Genomic DNA, 19771 nt, shown 5'->3' on the forward strand with positions numbered 1-19771 from the left:
TCCTGTCCACCACATCACCCATTTTACAGCCCCTATGGCTCTGAACTTATTTTTACAATCACTCTGCTTATTTACTCATTTGCCTAATGTGACATGCTCCAATGCTTGTCTTCCAAGTCAGCTCCATATTCTATGGATTAAGGATCTGAATTAGACAGGCCCGAGTTCAAACTCCAACTCACTGTGTGCTTAGCAGCAATATGGCCTCTGATCATTCCCAGAAGCTATTCTCCCTCCCTTTGTAAAGTGTGTAAAGTTTGTAAAGTATAAAGAGCTCAACCTTAGCTAGCTCTTGATTGCCTTGGTCTCTGGGTAATAAACCCAAGAGAGAAGGATACGTTTCATCTGTTGGAAGAAGAGTCAAATGCTCTGAGGAGAGTTTCAGATGGGACACTGTGATGCAGTCTATACGTAACAGGAGTAAGGTATTGGTTCAATTCCCTGCACCCCTCTGCCAAATGATCTGAAGTACTGAGAGGGGGCAAGGAGAGTTTATTGACATTACCCCTACTGTGACGTCATGGTTTTCCAGACACAAATGGAATCAAGGAAAATGGGAAGACTCAATTCCAGAAGATGAGTTCCAGCATCCACATTGTTGATCATTACTTTTTTTTAAAAAAAAGTTTAATTACCTACGTTCCCTCAAATTCTCTGATCTAGTTGTAATAAACAAGCCATTGAATTTGGACCTCAGCTACCGTAATACTAGGATTACCTCAAGCTCAGCATTACCCACCATGTTAGAGCTGAAGCAACCAAGCCTCAAAGAGGTTGCACTGTTTTCTCATAACTGGACACAGTTTGAAGAAAGCCTGGTTCTAAATCCCCAGCTGTTCTATGGTTTATTTTCATGCCTGGAACAGCCTACCCTGCTCTCACTGACAGTCCCTGGAATCCGGATGAAAAAATACCAATGTGCTGCCAGGGAGTCTTCATGAGTATGCAAAGGGACCCTGGAGGACAGCTTTATTCATTCTGGATGTGTTGATGGGTCTACTTCCTGGTATCTTCTGGGGAGTTTTTCTGTGCCCAAGTTAAATCCCAAGGCTGTCACTTCCCCTTGTCTTGCTCTTCCTTACAAACATAACCCTGTGGCCCAGAAGGCCTCAGCCTCAGCAACCAGGGCCATAAATAGCTCATTGGCTTTTCACTTCCCATCAGCACCCAGCAAACAGGTCACCATGGGTGAGTGCTTCACACCTCCTAAAATTCACTGCTATGTTCTGCACTGAACTGAGGTGATGTCTATGTGTCTTCCTACCCCTGTAAGTTTTAAACTCTTATAGAAAGTGAACCATATGATTCCCCTCAAGCATCTACTACGGAATCTGACATTTAAAGATACTATATAAATGCTTGTTGGAAGGATAGAGAGACTGTTGGGTGGGAAGGTAGATGTTTAAACAGATAGATGAACATACAAGGGTAGGCAGGTAAGGGATGGGTGATATTCTAGTTATTTTTTGTTGCCATGGTAAACACCATGACCCAAGTCAACTTGAGTAGGAAAGGGTTCCATCTTACATCTTACAGTCCATCATTGAAGGAAGCCAAGGCAGGAACCTAAGGCAGGAACTTAAAGCAGAAACTACAAAGGAATGGTGTTTACTGGCTTGCTACCTCTGGGTTCCTTCACTTGCTTTCTTATGCAGCCCAGATCCACCTGATTAGTACAGAGCCTCCCACATCAATCATCAGTCAAGACAATTTCCCAGAGATATGTCCATAGGTCAGTAATGGAGGCAATTCTTCACTTGAGGCTCTGTCTTCTCGGGTGACTCTATTTTGTGTTAAGCTGACTTAAAAAACGACAAGTATAATTTGATAGATATATTTGTGGATAATTAAATGGGCATATGGATGAGATGAGTGGATGCTACGTAGATAGCTGGATAAAGAACAAATAGGTAGCTAGATGGGTAGGTGGTATTTTAGATGGATGGGCAAATGGATAGATCTATGAATAAATGGGTGGGGGAATGGATGGACAGAGGGGTGGGTGTATAGATAGGTGGATTAGAGGCACATCAACAAGTAGGTGAATGCATGATAAGTGAATGATGGGTAAGTGGGAAAGGGACGGGTGGGTGGATAGCTGAAAGCATATGTGGGTGGATGAATAGGTGGATAGATGATATATAGGCATGTGGATGGATTCATGAGAAGATGAATTGATAGGTAAGTGATTATGCAGGTAACTATTCAAAGATTCATATCTCATCATGTCAGCTATGTTCCATCTCTATTAATGGCTTCCCATAAGTTTTGTAATAAAATCAAGTTCCTTCCCAAAGCTTCTGTGACCCAGCAAAGTGTGGTATCTTTTGAGTATTTCAGCCTTAATGCATGCCACCTTTCTCCTTACTAAAGGTCTTCAGGCACCATAGCCATCTTTCATTTTCCAGAATGAGTCCAGTTCTCCCTATCTCCATACCTATCTAAATCTCCTGTTGTCTCTCTAGGGTGCAATTCCTTTAACTTCAAATAGTGTCCTTCTTCCTTCTTTGTAGTTTAGTTTCAAAGAAATAAATTCCTAGGGGAGCTCCTTCCCATATCTTCCACTTACCTAGCCATACCCTGCCCATCTTCTCTATAGCCCTTCTGTACCTCATCCATACTATTACAGAACTTATTTGAACGTTTGTAACATTATTTGTCAATGGCTATCTTTCTGGTTGATCTGTAAGCATGAAGACGGCAGGACAACAGGAGCATGTCTGTCTTGCTCATCAGTGTATCCTTGGTACTTCAGAGATACTTCATATTTAGCAGGTGGTTGGATGAATGGATGGTTGGATGAATGAAGGCATGGTATGCTCTGATGTCATCAAAGGTGTGATGAAACACAGTTGGATTACATCACGGGTCATAGCTTGGCCTCTTTCCTCTCAATGAGCATCACCAATGGATACCTTCAGGTACAGAATCATGAGGTCTGAAAATCTGGAAGTTGGTACTGATCTCTCTGACCAATAAATTCAATTTATTTTGGATAAATAACAAAATGAAAGTAGAAAGTGCCTGTGAGGAAGAGACAACTGGTAACATCATCCATCTCTATTTTCTTCATTATCCTTAAAAGCAGGAGCCATATTTTGTTGTTGGAAGTGATAGGTCCAAGTTTAAAACATAAGCCAAGAGGGGCTGGAGAGATGATTCTGTGGTTAAGAGTACCTAAGGTTCTTTAATAGTACCTATGTTTGGTTCCCAACACCTAGGTCTAACAGCTCACGACTGTCTGTACTTCTAGATTCAAGGGACCTGATGCCCATGAGCATTCCCAGACATTAACATAAAAATGAAATAGTTTAAAGGTTAAAATAAAGAAAAATAAGTTAACAAATGTTCATTTCCTCATCCTTTTCATGGAGGGATAACTGTGCGACAAAGATCTGGGCAGAGGCAGCTTCCAGACTATCTCCTTTAAAGATATTCTGACTTTGGAAGCAGACCCTTTGTACCCCTTCCATTCATGCTTCTGGAATAAAATCCTGGAGACCAAAGCTGTGGTAGCCATTCTGTGCCCCTAAAGCAATGGTGATGACCGAAGCCAATGATAGGTGTTAGATAGAGTGGGGTGCCAAATTTAGAGTCTGGATTATTGTTGACACTGAAACCTACCATAAGCTGTTCACCACCCAGCTCTGTACCACCCAGCACTGCACCATTCACCTTTGCAACACTCAGCTCTACACCACTAAACTCTGCACCACCTACCATTTTATGCATTTTATACAACCACCACCATCCAAATTCTATTTTTAACAAGCCAATGCCATTTGGATTTTCTATTACGTGCAGCCCACTTGATCCATGTCTGTTCCAACTCAATGCCCCTTTCATGGGATTGTACATGTCACCTTTAACCAGTCTGTCCATCCACAACCTTCTCTGCTCTTTCTTCTTTCCCCATTAATGACTTCCTCTCTACCTTGGTAGAAGAAACATACATACATGCATGCATGCATCATACATACAAACATACGTATACACAGAGAGAGAGAAAGAGAGAGAAAGAGGTGGAGGGGAGAGCTATCTTGCCCCAACCTTACAACTTCTTGCTATATGATCCATAAGTCTGAGCCTTGGTACTCACTTCATAGAGTTGTCATAGAGATTAAATGAATTAGTGCTCCTAAAACACCTAGATCCATGTCAGCATCCCCCAAGGTCTTATAAAACATACCAATGTCTGGGACACCCTAGACCACTTACATAAGAATCTTTCAGGATGCGACCCAGCACTCATATCAAAAGAGAGTGAAGAAATCTCTGCAGATCTTTGTAATGTGCAGTCAGAACAGACCTCGAGGGCACGCACACATACACACACACACACACACACACACACACACACACACACACACACACACTGGCCTGTCTAACATTTCTCTTTCAGATCTATTCTTTGCCTTGAATGACATGTCTCTCCCAACATTTGTCCCTCAAAGCCTCTTCAGAAGGCTTGAAACTTCGGAGAAGTCCTTTTTCAGTCTTTTCTAACAGAACTGACCACTTCTTCCTCTGGGTTCAAGTGCCAGTGAGCAAATAATATTGCCTGCCTTCATATCTGTCTCCTAGCACCTATGTGTCAAGTGTCATCTGTGACCTGTCCATCCACCACTACTTTCTCTGATGATGTTTCTGATTCCCTCTCCACCTTGGAGGAAAGGAGGGGAGGAGAGAGAGTGAGCTTATCAACTTCATGGTTTTTAAGACCAAAAAATGGTATACAATTTATCATTGTGATTCTAGTCCTTGATGGAAAATTATAATAATTTAATTAATTGACCATAAGGGTAGGGTATTATATATATATATATATATATATATATTTAGAGAGAGAGAGAGAGACCCACTATGTGCCAGACATACTACTCTCTCCTAAGACAAGAAACTACAGAGCTCAAGTCTAAGAACCCCTGTAGTTCTCCTGCTGTGATCAAAACATGCCCAGGGAACACCAAGTAGTTACCTCCAGTAAGCCATTGCCCTCTCCCTGTCTGTAATTGGAGATAACCATGTGATGACATCATGGGACTGAATTATGCACACAAGACACTAGTTCCTAGCTCATGTGAGCTGCTATTAGCATCTTACTTTACTCTCACCATAACCTAGTAAAGTGCTCGCTATACCTGTAGTTTCCATTTTAACAGAAGAATCCATCCCCAGAAATCTTTGCTTGCAGGATGATACACAGCTACTTAAGTGGCAACTGGGAGAGTAGGACCCAGAATCTGAGCTCCTCCCTCTCCAACTTTTTTCAGGCCAAGTGACTCAGTGACATTGTGCCCTCTCCCAAAGAGACTTGGGCCTGGGGAATGAGGAATAAATGGACTTGTTGTGAGGTAGGGAAAGGGCCTGACTTGTGTAGTCAGGCTCAGGAGGAGATCCTATCCTCCCCATCCCCTGAATCCTGAATCTCTTGCATGTGTCCAGGAGACAGCCATCAGGCTGCTGCTACAGGGGCCTGAGACCTCATGGCCTGGAAAAGCGGTGACTGGCAGAATGTAGGAAATAGTGAGCAATGGGGACTTGTCAAGCAGAAGGACAGGAATAAAGAGGAGGGGTGAGGGAGAAGGGGGCAGTGACAGCGTAAGACAACTGTTGGGAGCAGAAGGAAAGACATCTGGTATTGGAAGGGTTCAGGGAGCTAGGGGGTAAAGAGAGCCCAGTGGTGCCCAGCTGATTTTCTCCCCATGTGGAAGAGCTGTTGCTATGACAACATCAAGAGGCAGATCGATGCTTGGCTTTGGATGGAACTCTCAGTCACTGCCAACTCCCTCCCTCTTCTCTCCCTGAAGTGGGGAGTGTGAGAGTGAGCATGGGGGAGGGGGAAACCACAATTCCCAGCATCCTCCGGAGCCACAATGTGGGTCTCTGTAACCCTGGCTCAGGCATACACACCCTCTCTCTAGAGTTAGGAAGTCTGAGACGTGATCCTTTTGCCTCCTGGCCCTTTGGCTTGAGAGAGATGGGATGGAGAACAGTGCCCCAGACCCTGAGACCTGGGGAACCTCCTGGCTGCTGCCACTAAATTTGGAGAACATGGAAGTCAAGCATTACCTTTCTTCTCTTAGTCATACAAAGAGATCTGCTAAGGGTTACAAGGTGAGTCCTGAATCCTTTATAGGACTCCTTCACCTGGAAAACCACAGCAAGACTTTCTCTGGCAGGAGGGGAACATTTTGGAACATAGTGAGGATGCCTTCCATCAGCCTCAGGAAACAGAGTCACAGGAAGGATCCCTTGTTAGCCCCTCCTTGCCTCAACAACCAAACTTCCATTCAATGGTCATGTCTTTGAGCTTATAAAAGTACAAGTACCCAGGTGACATGCAGGCAGGCTGGAGGTTCTGAGTCCTCTGGTTTGTGTTTGCACCTTGTTTTGATTTGTTTGGTTTTGACTTTCTGAGATAGGGTCTTTGTAGCCCAGGAGCTTATTATGGACTGGAATTCATCATAATTCTCCTGCCTCAGTCTCCTGAGTGCTGACATTACAGGCATGAATCACCATGCCAAGGTTAAATTATGAAGCTTTTAATTGTATTCCTCTGCAAAGTTGGTCTTGGAAGAATATTAATACAGGGGTTACTTTCAGCATTACATGAGTTAGAGATAAGAATATGTTTAAAGACAGCTCTCATTCTGTAAGTAATGGAAGTTGTCATGAGTCAAACCTGAATGAAGTGGACTTGCCTGGGAAAGGTTTTCTGAAAGATAGGAGAAAGGCTTGGATGCCATTGGGCACCAGGCCCTGTGCTAGCATCATCTGATTTGTGTTCCTCAGCAGTCCTGGAAAGGATGTCTCCCTCATTTTCAGGACAGAAAACTGAGTCTTGGAGAGACTAAGTGTATTTATTGATAAGGTTAAACTGAAGGCTAGGAATGAGCCTGAGATTTGAAAGAGCTCTGGCTCCAGCTTGTTCACTGAAAGTACAGTTGCAGAGCACATGTTCCTGCCCATTGAGGCTTAGGTTTAGGGACCATTTTGGCATAAAGATGTAAGTTTCGTCAAGGAAGGCAGTAGAGAACAGGCCGGGAAGGCACTGAAAATGATTCTACCCATCTCCCCTGTAGGGCCTCCACTAAGACAAATTCTCATTGAACTCAAGTCCAAGGGGACACACGAACTCTGGTAAATACCCATGAGCAGTTTGCTACTGACTTCAGCTAAGGAAGGAAGAGAAAGGTAGATGACAAAGACAGCCTGCTCCAGAGCAACAAGCCTCTCCATTCTCTACTCCAAGGCCGACAGGCTTTCTCCAAATGTCCCGTGTGAGCAATCGGGGACAGCCCACTTCCCACCAGTCACTTCTGACTTCCCACAGTCTGTCTTAATGGTGTGTAAGGTAAGGAGAGCGTTTCCCAGCCAGGAGGGAAGCTGACAGAGACTGAGGCTTTTCTGAGTGGGTAGAGGGCATGATCTCAAACCAGAATGAAACACACACGGGCCAGAGGACCTATGAAATTCCAGGAAGGGCAAAGCTTCCAAGTAGAGACTCTCCAGCTGCCAGCCTGGAACAATGCACAGGAAGCTGTGGGCAGGCCCTGGCCCTGAGGGGAAGGAGAAGGGAACTTAAGGGACAGAGCTGCAACCAAGAAAACAGTGAGTTCTGCTAATAGTGCCAGAAATCCAGCGTTCTGCTGTCTTGAAAATGAATATAGTCCTAATTAGTTAATTAATTTAGTGCGCGTCTCATGTATACATATGGGATATGTGTGTGTGTGTGTGTGTGTGTGTGTGTGTGTGTGTGTGTGTATGTGCGTGTGTGTTTTATGCATGCTCATGAGTGTGCAGGTATGTGATCATCTGGAGACTAGGGGCATATGTCTGATTTCTTCCTCTGTCACTTTACCTTGTTTTCCCAGTACAGGATTTCTCATTAAACCAGAAGAAAGCTTGTCATTTGGCTAGGCTGGCTGACTGGCCAGTGAGCTTCCTGTCTCTGCTTTCCCCTTAGTGCACACACAACCATGCCAACTTTTTACATAGATTCCAGGGATTTGAACTCATGTCCTCACACTGTTACCCACTGAGTCATCTCCTCAGCCCCCAATATGGTTTTTTTTTTAAGTATGAGGTTTATTTTTGCTTTGAAACTGAATCAGAACCAATCCTGTGGTTGCGTCCAGATCCATTCTATTGTTAGCTGTTTAAACCCTAGGTATGGCATCATCCTCAAAAAAAATAAAGTAAAAAGTGTACAGTAGGAACTTCCTCCTTGGATGACTATAGGGAAAAGAACATGATGTGTGAACAGGAAACAACAAATGACAACTCTGACATTTGAAATGCTTTGTGAGGTTTCTTCTAGGATCCTGTGTTTCCCAGGCACAGAATAGGCTCTGAGGCATTCAAAGACACACCAGTAAGACTGGGAAGAAAAGACAGCAAGGAGATGGTAGTAGGTGCGGCATCCTGCAAGAGCAGAGTGTTCCCTTTTCATGGGTAAGATGATATTAGCCCTATTTTACAGATGAGTGACACTGAGGGAGAAAACAAACTGAGCCACCCAAGTTCATCTGCTCTGTACGTTGCACCAGGTAGTGTAGCTAGAATGCAAGGGTGGGCATTTCACGTTCTAGTCCTACGGGTTTTTTTTAATGTTTCTATTCCTTCTTTTTGAGAATTTTATAAATTGTATTTTGAACATTTTCATCCTCTTCCTCTATTCTCTCTCAGATCCACCCCCATCTTATATTCATCCAACTTAGTGCCATTTGTTTTTAATCCATAAAGTTCCATTAGTGCTGCCTAATATAGTTTTAGGTGTGTGGTCATCTATGGAGTATGTTAGACCTACTGGGGAACTGTAGTCTTCAAGAAAACTATCTCACCCTCTTGCTGAAAGCAAAAATTACCGTAGATCTTCAGCTAGGAGTGGACTGTATGATGACCCCCACCCCTGCCCACTCCATGCTGATATTTTCTCTGGCTTGAGCTTACTCATACCTTGACCATGCTGTCAAAAACACTGAGTTCATACGTGTAACTCCCTTGCTGTGTCTGGAAAACACATTTCCTTGCAGTTATCTGCTGTCTCCAGCTCTTACAGTCTTCCACCTGCTCTTCTGAAATGATCTCAGAGCCTTGAGAGGAGGGGAGTGCGATAGATAATGCCCCAGAGAGGGCAGCAGCTGAGGATGGGCATTGCTATAGACTAGCTCTACCTTTGTATCCTCAGGCAAGAGACTTTATCTCCCTGCGTCTGCTTCTTCACCTGGAAAATGAGGATTACATGTGATAATGTATGGGAGAGACCCTCCCAATGTCAGGTGTTGGCAACATACATTTTAGAGAGCTTGAATTCCAATCTTATCTCTGACAGGGCTTGCTATGTGACTTTTATGATTAGTCTTAATTATTAAGTTGACACACTCTAGAAGCACCTGGGAGAAGGGCCTCTGAGAACATCTGTGAGGGATTATCTTCCATATAGTACCTGATATGGGAAAATCTGTTCACTATGGGTGGCATCATTCCCTAGGCATCGGGTAGACCTGAATAAGGATGGGAGCTGAGCATGCATTTACTGGCCCCTTCTGATGATGATGAACAGGTAATCGGTTGCTGCTCTTTTGACTATTTGGTATGATGGACTATAATCTGGAGTTGTGAGCCAAAGTAAACCCTTTCCCCACTTAAGTTACTTTTGTCAGAATACTTTATCACAGTAATGGGAAGCAACACTAAGACATTAATCCTGGCTAAGCCACAGCCTCTCTGGGCTTTAGAGCATCAGAATTATTGGGGAAACACATGAGCCTCCTATCTGGAGATTTCCATTTGGTTGGCTGGGAAGAGGCCTACACATCTGTTTTCTTTTCAGCTCATTAGATATACCGGATATACATTCAGAGTCAAAATGCCACGAGGGGTTGTCAGAGAAGGGTCCTTTAACCAGCAGTATCAGCACCACCTTGGAATTTTCTAGAAATGACACATCTTGGGGCAATCAGCAATTGAAAAGAAAACAAAATGAAAAAAGCAATATTTTCTGACAAGCCCTGTGCATATGGTATAAATCCAAATTTGGGAGATCTTGGACCACAGAATTCAACCCTTAGTTCAATTGCTTTTTAGGTGGTAGGCATTGGAGAAGCAAAATGAAGGAACTGTGTGAGCACAGGAGAAGGTGTGCACAGAACTGAAATACAAGGGAGGTGGAGAGGATCCAAAGAATGAGCCAAGACCATGGTCTCTCCAAGTGTGTTGGCTTGGCACACTATGAAACTTGCTTTAAAAAATGAAAGGCTTGGTTCTGGGAAGAAAATCCTATCTGTAAACTTCTTTCTGCATAAGCACAAGGAACTCAGTTTGATCCCCAAAGCCCACATGAAAAAACCAGGTGTGACGTATGGTACACACTTGTAATCTCTGCACTAGGCAAGTGGAGACAGGCAGAACCTGGAGCATCCTGGCCAGCTACCCCAGCCCACTGAGAAAGCTCCAGATCAGTGGGGAGCAAGCAATAGTGGAGACTGACCTCTGATGTGGACACATGTGTAGCCACCGCCCCCCATACATGCAAACAATTTAAAGTCTTCTGTAGATCAAATCAAGGAATGCAGCAGGAAGGGCCCCTAGCACAGAATAAGAATGGTGTGTCTTCTTGGAAAGTCAATTTACCAGAAGGTGTTTTAGGAGCAAAAAGTTAAATTACTGTGCCAATGAGCAGTAGGAAACATGACAGTTAGATTAAAGCCAACAGATGTATTAGGACACAGAACACCACCTGCTTTTATACTGCTGAGACAGGAGAAAGGCCTCAAAAGAACTTTATACTTAAATTCGGGAATTCTGGATTGCAGCCTTGATCCCAAGTCTCTCTCCTCACCCTGTGGACTCCTCAGTGGAAAACAAGCCTTTAATGAGTAAATTAATGGACTGACTAATTCATCAGTTGCTTCATGAATCAGACAAATGATTGAGCTCATACCTATGCCAAACCTATGATTGAGCCCAAAGAAATTCCTGAGAAAAAATGCATAAGAGTTTCTGCCATGCCAAAGCTTACAGATTAACGTGTGTGTGGTGGGGCAAGGGCCATGGACAGTCCGGGCACTAGCCCAACCACCACTCAGATAAATTTGTAGTATCAAGAGAAAGTGCCCTAGCAAGTGTCGTGAACGGCAAAGGGCGTCTAAGAGCGGGTGACGGGACGAAGCCCATGGTCGGTTAGATAGGACTTTGGGGGAAATGCCATCTGAACTCTGACTGGAGACACATGTTAGGGATGCACACCCGGCCCCGCCTGACCCCTATGACCTCTTTACCCTCTGAATTTCCATGGTGTACTCGTTCAGCACCTCTTATAATGACCAACTCCTGATTTCTGTCATTTGGGTACCACCTACAAGCCTTCTATACCCAGGGAATGGAGACACCAGACATGGCTTGATCATATTCTTATGATTGTATTTATAGACATTTATTTTATTTTAAGACCATCTCGTGTGGTCCAGATTGGCTTTCAGCTTACTATAATAGCCGAGGCTGGTTGTGTATTTCATATCTTCCTGCCTCTGCCTCTTGAATGCTGAGATTGTAGGTCTGGGCCTCCATATCTGCCAAGAACTGTATTTTAAAGAGTCTTTATTCAACTCTTTATAGGAAATCCATATGCAAACAATGTCATAAGCATGCCTATGTAAATGGTAGCTAGTAGAGCAACTGCTTCTGCCAGTCTTGGAGGTGCACACCTTTGATCCCAGCACTTGGGAGGCAGAGTAAGGTGGATCTCTGTCAGTTCAAGGACAGCCATGGCTACACGGTGAGAGCCTGTCTCAATAAAAGGAGAAAAGTGAATGAGTTGCAGAAGAGTATGAAAGGTGTGTCAGAACTGAGATGTACTCCAAGACATATGAGATGAGGGAATATAAAATACTTTGTCTCATTGACTTCTCTTGCTGTCTGTGTAGCATCTTAAATAATGTCACGATCCTCCAGGGTACACTACATTTTTGTGTGACTGTGGCTTGTGAAGGCTACATTTTGTTGTTGTTGTTGTTGCTTTGAGGAGGGTGCCAGGGCTAACAAAACTGCAGAGTCTCTTGGGGCAAAGCTCTGCTATCCCTGTAGCCCTCACAGCAGCTGTTCACATGGCTCTTAGAAGGAAATTCATTTTGCTGGGATCTGTACAGTCCTTAATCTCGTCTTTGCTCTCTGCTAAGTGCTCTACATGTTTTTCTTCCTTGCATTCTCACTGTGACACCTCTGGGGGACAGAGGTAATCTTGTGCTTTTGATTCTGCAGAAGAGACTGAGGGTGAAGACATACAAAAAAACTTGAAGAGGTTTGTACAGAAAGGAAGAGGCAGGTCTGAGCCTTGAACTCATGTCTAGGCACTGCTCTTCCTCACTGAGGTCTTAGTCCATACTCTAATGCTCATGGTCGCTGCAAACAACTCAGCATCCAGACACTGAAATGTGGTGATATCTTGCTTGTGCAAATAAAGCCTGTCTGAAGGTCAGAGAATGGGGCTTGCCACTTGCTAACCATAGAGGTCTGGAGGTCTGTAGAGACAGATAGGAAGTGAGGTGCCTGGGTGGAAAGAGGATATAAGAGGACAGAAATAGGAACTCCCTTTCTGGTTGGCTGAGACTCTAAGGAGATAAGGTGTGGCTGTGGCTTGCTCCTTCTCTCTGATCTCAGCATTTTCCTCTACATCTGACTCTGGGTTTTTATTATATAGACCAAGTAAGAACTCCTTATACACTGCAAGCCTTATTCAGACCTGAGTCGCAGATGTCTATTCTGAAGGACGATGTTCACTTCCTCAGAGGGAATCCACACTAAAGGATTTTTATAAAAAGAAAATAAGGGCATAAGAGTGAAAACCAATGGAGGAAGGAGATGATGGCAAGTGCCATGGACTAGCAGTTAACTTAGTGAAGTTTTATCACACAATACTTCTCACTCCTTCCACTCTAGTGACACTCATTGCTGGCAGTGTGGGACCAAACACTCACTTTTCACATGTTGCCATGATAAGCTTTGCTGAATGTTACTCATATGGTGATTAATATCAAAGAATTATTTAGACTTTATTTTGAATTTATGTGCACATAAGAAAATGCAAGAACTATGAAGGAGGAAAGTGACAGTACAGTACAACTCACAAGTTCTTGTAATGATGTCAAACCAGTTTGCACTCATCAGAGAGCACACTTCATTTACAAACATCTTCCCTTCTATCCTTCCTTCCTTCCTTCCTTCCTTCCTTCCTTCCTTCCTTTCTTTCTTTCTTTCTTTCTTTCTTTCTTTCTTTCTTTCTTTCTTTCTTTCTTTCTTTCTTTGGCGTGTGTGTGTGTAAATGTACCGGTGTGTGTGTGTGTGTGTGTGTGTGTGTGTGTGTGTGTGTGTGTGTACCTGAATTGCCACAGGTACTTGTGCAGAGGACAACTTGAAGAAGTCAGTTCTTTACTTTCACTATGTGGGTTCTGGGGATCAAATCCAGGTTGTCAAACACAATGGAAAGCACCTTTACCCACTGAGATATTTTGCTGGTTCCTGAAGATGGATGTTTCTGTCCTGCCTGGTCCCACAGATGAATAGCCCCAAATAGACACACAGACACTATATTAACTATTAAACTGTTGGTTGATGGCTAGGGCTTCTTAGTGACTAGCTATCTCTTAATTCTTAACTCATACTTGCTGCCTGGCTACTGGACAATAAATGTTTTATTCATCAACCAATAAGAGAAACACACATACAGAAGGACATCCCTAATCAGGTCCTTATGCATCAATTTTTTTCATCTTTCCCCCAGGCAGGTGTTCTATACCTAGCACTCCCCAGAGATGCTAGGCAGTGGTCACAACTGTAGCCCCCAGTGAACTACCTGATTGTTAATGTTCTACTGTGTACTATGTTGCCTTGCAAAACTCTCCATAGGTTAAGTGTGTTAGATACACTTCAACCTAAAAATTTCAAACTGTAGTAGATTTAGAGAAGTATCTGTAGAGCCAGATCTCTTCTACCTACCATATCAATCAGGTCTCATTCCTGGGAAAACCACCATTGTCAGTGACTTGACTGTCCACATAGAGAAGCAAGCATATGGATGCATATACACCACCCATGGTGTAAACTCCAGTCCCAATTTCTCTTCAATATGTCCTCTCCACCCACAGGCCCCATATAATCACTTATCTGAACCCTGTCTCTATGTTGATCTACATATAGGTCTTGTTGTCAGGTATCCAACTATAATTGCCTGTCATTGAGCCAATGTCCCTACATCTCTCTGCCTGCTAGTCTGCCAAGATTCATCCCTTTTTTTTTTGGTTTTTATGAGACAGGGTTTCTCTGTATTGTTTCGGAGGCTATTGGTCCAGCCTGGCCTCGAACGCACAGAGATCTGCCTGCCTCTGCCTCCCGAGTGCTGGGATTAAAGGCGTGCGCCACCACCGCCCGGCTCATCCCTTCTTTTTATGAAAAAGATCAACTAATAAATTTTATGTGTGTGTGTAAATATTATGATATGTGTGTGTGTGTGTGTGTGTGTGTGTGTGGTACATGGAAGCCAGAGGATGTCAGGTCCTACAGTCACTCTCCACCCTGTTCCCTTAGGACAGGCAGTCTCTCTGAACCTAAAGTTAGACTGGCATCCAGAAAGTCCCAGAAATCCTTCAATCCTCCTGTCTCCATGGATACACAGTTGTTGTATATGTGACTGTGCTCAGCTTGTAACATGGGTGCGGAGGTTTGAACTCAAATCCTCATGCTTGCAAAGCTAGCACTTGCATCCTCAACAATCTTTGCAGTCCTTTCTCCATTTCTAACCTGAACCACAAATGCTTGTTTGGTGAAGGAAGCCCTAGAGATACCCCCCCACTCTAGCTTTCCTTTTGTTACTGCTTCTCCAGCCACACTGTCCTTCTTGCCGCTCTCTTGGAACATAAAACATAGAACTCTGTACTAGCTAGACCCTTTGTCCCCTCCTCTACCAGATCATCAATCATTTCCCAGTTAAGTACTACTCACTTGCCATACCTTATGGTTTTCTCTGACTCCATCCTATATGACCAATGTTTTAATATCCCTCTCCATTCAAAGAACATGTGCCATTCAAACTCAATGTTGTTTTTTTCCTCCTCCCCCTTTTTAATTTAAACTAGAAATAAGCTTGTTTTACATGTCAATCCCAGTTCCCTCTCCCTCCCCTACTCTCCTGACACCCACCAACCCCCTATCCCATCCTCTTTCCCAGGGAGTATGAGGCCGTCTATGGGGGATCTCCAAAATCTGTCATATCATTTGAAGCAAACATAGGGCTTTCCCAGTGTGTCTAGGCTGAGAGAGTATCCCTCTGTGTGGAATAGGCTCCCAGAGTCCATTTGTATACTAAGGATAAATACTGATCCACTGCCAGAAGCCCCATAGGTTGCCCAGATCTCCTAACTGACACCCATGATCATGGGGTCTGGGTGGGTCCTATGTTAGTTTCCCAGCTATCATTCTGGGGTCCATGAGCTCCCCCTTGCTCAAATCAGCAGTTTCTATGGGTTTCTTCAGTCTGTTCTTGGCCCCTTTGCTCATTACTCCTCCCTCTCTGCAACTGGATTCCAGGAGTTCAGCTCAGTGTTCAGCTGTGGGTATCTGCTTTTGCTTCCATCCGCTATTAGATGAAGGCTCTAGGATAGTATATAAGGCAGTCATCAATCTCATTATAGGGGAAGGGTGGTTAATGTAGCTCTTCCACTATTGCTTAGATTGTTAGTTGGGGGTCATCCTTATAGATCTCTGGAAATTTCCCTAGTGCCATATTTCTCTTTAAACCTATGATGGTTACCTCTATTATGGTATCTCTTTTCTTGCTCTTCTCTATTCTTTTCCCACCTCTTCTTCCTGCTTTCTCATGCCCTCCACTCCCCTCCTCTTCTCACCTACTTTCTCCTAGTTCCCTCTTCCCTCCCCCCATGCTCCCAATTTACTCAGGAGATCTTGTCCCATTCTCCTTCTCTGGGGGACAATATATGTCTCTTTTAGGGTCCTCTTTATTTGCTACCTTCTGTGGAAGTGCCAACTGTAGACTGGTAATCCTTTGCTCTATGTCTAAAATCCACATATGAGTGAGTACATACCATGTATGTCTTTCTGTGACTGGGTTCCATCCATTTGTCTGCAGAAAACTTGAAAAAAACAATAATCAACTTAATATGGAAAAAGAAAAGACCCAGGATAGCCAAAACAACCCTGTACAATAAAGGAGCTTCCGGAGGCATCACCATCCCTGACTTGAAGCTCTGTTATAGAGCTATAGTCCTGAAAACAGTTTGGTATTGACACAAAAATAGACAGATAGACCAATGGAATCGAATTGAAAACCCTGAATTAACCCACACACCTATGAACACCTGATCTTTGACAAAGAAGCTAAAATTACACAATGGGAAAAAGAAAGCATCTTCAACAAATGGTGCTGGCATAACTGGATGCTAGCATGTTACACTGATTCTCTGTATTTTCTTTGTTTCCACTTTATTGATTTCAGCCCTCAATTCGATTATTTCCTGGTGTCTACTCCTCCAGAGTGAGTTTGCTTCTTTTGGTTCTAGAGATTTCAGTTGTGCTGCTAATTCTCTAGTGCGATTATTCTCCAGTTTCTTCATGAGGGCACTTAGTGCTATGAGCCTTCCTCTTAGTACTGCCTTCAAAGTGTCCCATAAGTTTTGGTACGTTGTGTCTTCATTTTCATTGAATTCTAGGAAGTCTTTATTCTCTTTCTTTATTTCTTCCTTAACCTAGGAGTGGTGCAATTGCACATCATTCAATCTCCATGACCTTGTATGGTCCCTGCAATTTGTGTTGATGTTGAATTCTAACTTTAAAGCATAGTGATCTGATAAGATACAGGGGGTTATTCCAATTTTTTATATGTGTTGAGGTTTGTTTCAGAGTATGTGGCTGATTTTAGAGAAGGTTCCATGTGGCACTGAGAAGAGGATATTTCTTCTGTGTTTGGAAGGAATGTTCTATAATGTTTGTTAAACCCAATTGGGTCATAACTTCTGTTAATTCTTTTATTTCTTTGCTAAGTCTCTGTGTGGTGGTCCTGTCTAGTGTTGAGAGTGGGGTGTTGAAGTCTCCCACTATAACTGTGTGAGGTTTTATGTGTGATTTGAATTTTAGTAATGTTTCTTTTATGGACATGGGTGCCTTTGTATTTGTCACATAGATGTTCAGAATTGAGACTTCATCCTGATGGATATTTCCTGTATGAATATGAAACGACATTCTTCATCACTTTTGATTGATTTTAGTTTAGATATTAGGATAACTACACCAGCTTGTTTCTTGTGTCCCTTTAATTGCAAAATCTTATCCCAACCCTTTACTCTGGGGTAAAGTCTGTCTTTGAAGCTGAGGTATGTTTCTTGTATGTAGCACAAGGATGGATTCTGTCTCCGTATCATTTTCTTAGCCTGTGTCTTTTTATAGGAGAGTTAAGACTAATAATATTGAGGTAAATTAAGGACCATTGAGTATTAATTCTTGTTTGTTTTGGATCTGTTGTTGTTGGTGGTGGTATCATGTGTAAATTTACCCTGCTTCTTCTTTTGGCTCCTGGTAAAGTGGGATTATCTATTGCCTATATTTTTGTGAATGTAGTTAACTTCCTTTGGTTGGAGTTTTCCTTCCAGTACTTTCTGTAGGGCTGGATTAGTGGACATGTATTGTTTAATGATATGACAGACTTTTGGAGATCCCCCATAAAGGGCCTCACTCTCCCTGGAGAGTGGAGTGGAGATTGGGTGGGGGGGGAGTTGGTGGTGGGCAGGGGATTAGGAGAGGGAGAGGAAGATGAGATTGACATGTGAAGCAAGCTTGTTTCTAATTTAAATTTTAAAAAATCTGGTTTTGCTGTGGAATATCTTGCTTTCTCCATCTATAGTAATTGAAAGCTTTGCTGGTTATAGTAGTCTGGACTGGCATCTGTGGTCTCTTAGTGTTTGTAGAATATCTATCCAGGACCTTCTGGCTTTCAGAGTTTCCATGGAGAAGTCAGGTGTAATTCTGATAGGTTTGGCTTTATAAGTTTCTTAACGTTTTCCCTTTGCTGCTCTTAATATTCTTTCTTTATTCTGAATGTTTGGTGTGTTGATTATTATGTGGCTAGCGGACTTTTTTGTGGTCCACTCTATTTGGTGTTCGGTAAGCTTCTTGTACTTTCATTGGCATGTTTTTCTTTAGGTTGGTAAAGTTTTCTTCTATGATTTTGTTGAATATGTTTTCTGCAACTTTGAGTTTGGTTTCTTAACCTTCTTCTATACCTGTTATTTTTAGGTTTGGTCTTTTTACAGTGTCCCATATTTCCTGGATATTTTATGTTAGAGATTTGTTGAACTTAAGAACTTCTTTGGTCGATGAATCTATTTGTCCTTTGCCATCTCTTGTATTCTGTTGGTTATGCTTGCATCTGTAGTTCCTGATTGCTTACCCAGCTTTTCTAATTCCAACATTCCCTCATTTTGTGTTTTTTTTAATTGTCTCTATTTCAGCTTTCAAACTTTGCACAGTTTGAATTGTTTATTGCAATTTTTGGTTTGTCTTTTCCTCCATTTCTTGAATTTTTGTTTGTTTTTTCTTCCATTTCTTTAAAGGATTTTCTCATTTCCTATTTCAGGGATTCTATAACCTTCATGAAGTTGTTTTTAAGGTTGTTCTCTTCTGCTTCATCTGTGTTGGGATGTTCAGGTCTTGCTAGTATAGAGCCCCTAGACTCTTATGGCCTCATATTGGTTTTTCTGTTGTTGAATGTGTTCTTATATTGTCATATTCCCATCTCTTCTTCCAGTCGGTGCAGGTTCGGTCTCTTCCTCTCCTGGTAGGTACGGGTCCAAAATTCTCTTCTGGTGGGTGCAAGCAGGTCCAATACTCTGATGTGTCTCACAATGGGTGCAGGTGGGTCTCAGATACTCCCTCTCCAGGTGGGTGGAGGTAGGACTAACACCATGATGTCAGCAGACTCTGGATTGCTAGATCTGCCTGGAACGAGTGGACCTGCCCTCTGTCCCCAGGCCAGGAGATCCCAATGAAGGCAAGTAGAAGTAAGGCCTGAGACAGGGCCCTCACTCACCTCTCCCCTGTCTGGGGGCAGGACTAGCATAGGGATGTCAGCAGACTCTGGGTTGCTTGATCCACTGGGTCAACCTGCCTACAGTCCCCAAGGCCAGAAGATCCCAAAGAGATCAATGTTAATTTTTGTCTAACTCCTCTGCTAACCTGTGTCTCATGAGGACAGAAACATTATTTATGGTGTACCCCTGGTTCCAGAACTTGGTCTGGTATATAATAAGTATTTTCTGGGTGCATGGCCAGCAAGATGGCTCTGCAGGTAGGGGCATTTATTGCCAAGCCTGCTCACTCCAGTTGATCCCTGGAACCTGCTTGGTGGGATTCATACCTCTTCCAGGACAAACAAACAGATGATCAAACACAAACAGACAAGCAGAAACATTTCCTGGGTGGTAAAGAAAGAGCTAAAAACCCAATGTAGGTTTAGGGAGACCTAGGTGGTTCAACACTTTTGGGAAGCATTTGAAAGAGGGAGGCAAGAGAAGGGAAGGGAAGGAAAGGGAAGGGAAGAGGAAGGCAAGAGGATCAATTTTAGGTCTCATGTTTCCTTGCTGAAGTATAATTAACATGGCATAGAATATGTAAACATACACATTTGTAAATTAACAACCACTAACCATGATCCAACATGTCTCCCTGCTGGCATTCTCTCTAAGCTGGTGTGCATCTCTGTTCA

The sequence above is a fragment of the Mesocricetus auratus genome, unplaced genomic scaffold, assembly GCF_017639785.1.
Source record: "Mesocricetus auratus isolate SY011 unplaced genomic scaffold, BCM_Maur_2.0 Super-Scaffold_4256, whole genome shotgun sequence".
In the NCBI taxonomy this organism is placed as follows: domain Eukaryota; kingdom Metazoa; phylum Chordata; class Mammalia; order Rodentia; family Cricetidae; genus Mesocricetus; species Mesocricetus auratus.